This window comes from Silene latifolia, chromosome X (assembly GCF_048544455.1).
Source record: "Silene latifolia isolate original U9 population chromosome X, ASM4854445v1, whole genome shotgun sequence".
In the NCBI taxonomy this organism is placed as follows: domain Eukaryota; kingdom Viridiplantae; phylum Streptophyta; class Magnoliopsida; order Caryophyllales; family Caryophyllaceae; genus Silene; species Silene latifolia.
In genome coordinates this window covers 98,691,979-98,694,382 of record NC_133537.1, presented here as the reverse complement: position 1 = coordinate 98,694,382, position 2,404 = coordinate 98,691,979, and positions in this window count along the sequence as shown.

The following is a 2,404-nucleotide window of genomic DNA, read 5'->3' as shown; positions in this document are numbered from 1 at the left end:
TTTTACCTTCCATCTGATCAAGGTATGATTTTCTTCCCTATTTACATGTTTTTTTTTATTACTTTGAATTAGCTAGAATGATGGTGTAATCTGAAATTTTCGATTCTTATGGGCAAATTATTGCTTTTAGTTGTTGTAATATGATTCACATGCTTTCCTTCCGTGAATGTTGGTGATTAATTGCTGTAAAAATAGACTAGAAATTGCAAATTGGGGACGAATTTTCTAAGGTTTGCAAAAATCAAAATTGATTTTGGGTTGTTTTCTACATATTAGATGATGAAATTGAACACTATATATTGTATATATCATGTTGAAGGATGGATTTTGGTGATTTTCACCTTAAAACATGCCTTAAAACTTCGCCTTAAAAGTGCCCCAAATTGAATTTCGTTTTCTATAACAGGGATTTTGTGTTAGATATGAATGCATATGCACGAATTAAGCTTTTAATATGATAATGGTGATGTTAATTATTGATGAATATGTCAATTTGTTACAGTCGTAGAGACCGTCTGACTAGCCTAGTCGAGTTAAATGCTTCTAATGTTGAAGGTGGATGATGACATGCTTTAAGTTACCTTTCTATGAGTGTATATGAATATCTCACATGATGTCAAGTAATTACATGAAATAGCATATTGAGTCATGCCATAATATCCGAATTGGTTGTGTAGACCGTGTTTATCATGCTAAACTTTTCACAACTATAGAGATTGTCTGAGTTACTAAAAAACTGAATTTATATATCAAATTGGGGATTTGTTGGTGAAAGTGTGTACCTAGATGAGTATTCAAAGTTCAATTGTATGAATTATGTGCTTTACATGCCTATGCAAGTTTGTTTAAATCATATGCTGAAACAGATGCCGAGACTGAACATAGGGACCCGTCAGAGGAAGAGGGGGAGGGCTTCACAGCCCGAGCCCGGGGAAGGTAGTGGACCCGTAGTACCCGCAGTACCGGAGTACCCTACGGTGGTGTTTGTAGATTTTAAACAGAGAGAGCTTTTTGTGGCGTTGCAGAAACGCAAATTGAGGCCTACCCGTTGTGTGGATACCACACTTCTGACTGACTTGGGAATTGAGACGGATGTCCGTCACATATTTGAGACTTTGGAGTTTACGGGGTTGTATCGGCTGAGGAAGCATACTTACCCTTTTCTTACCTTGGAGTTTATGAGCTCGTTTAAATACGAGCCAACTGCTCAAACTGTTGAGTTTCATTTGATGAACACAAGTTTCCTGTTGACCATGGACCTTTTTGCGTCTCACCTTGGGTTGGCCAAGCCTCCCAAGGATTCTATCAGTGAGATTCCTTCTGAGTGCGGTGTCTGCCGCCTAATGCCTTGTCTTACCGGAAAGCCAGCTCCCACCTCAAGCAACATGTTGATTAATGATGTTCAACATGTTACCTTGAGGATCTTTCTTCGTTCCATTTCTAACCTCCTTTATGATAGACCGGATATTAGTAAACTGAACAATCATGAGATGTTGCTTCTGATGTCTTACCTCAACCCGGAGCGGACCGAGAGGGTGGTCTTTAATGCTCCTGCCATGGTCTGTGCTAGCCTTGCTATGATGGATACTGCCACTTCCCGGTACTTGAGTTGTGGTTCTATCGCCACTCGGCTAGCTAAAAAGCTAGCCTTCTTTGAGGCTTCTTCTGAGTATGTTCCTCTGGCTACACCGGTGCCTACTATGAACCGAGACTACTACCTCGACCTGCAATGGTTGAGAACTTTAGCTGATGGCAGCCTTGCTTGGAGGGTGTGGGGCATGAGCTGGATGAGGATTCCGGCTCCTGAGCACCTCCCACCGACAGAGCCGTTAGACCCGGTGGTTGTAGCTGTGGACTCCGATGAGGAGGAGGAGGAGGATGATGGACCTCGACAGTTGCGGACGTACCTAATTGATGACACGATCCTCCAGGTGATGCCCGAGCCGAAGAAGGGTGAGAATGCGGCCCTAGTGGAGGAGAGGCCCAGGTTGGGGAGATGACCCCGTCAAGTGAGGGAGAGGACCGCTGAGACAAGACCACGGCGGACAGCACCACCACAGCAGCACCCTTTTCCGTGTTACCCTTACCTCGATACCCCGGAGACGCGTTCGAGCTACTTGGCAGATAGAGTGTCATCTACTTTGACACTCCGGAATTTGCATAAGATGGCGTACACTCAGGGGATAGGGACCGGAGGGACCACATCCAATGTGGTGGAGTGGAGTCGGGGACTATAGTGGGGTTTTCCACTCTTACGGGGTGGATCAGTCAGCTTGGGGGACGCCTCAGTCCTTTGCTTATGGTGGCTTGACCCCATGGTATGTGAGTCCTGGGGTTGGAGCGGGGGTTGATGCCGGTGTTGGGTCATCGGGAGCGGGCACCTCGGGAGGAGATGGTGGTGGAG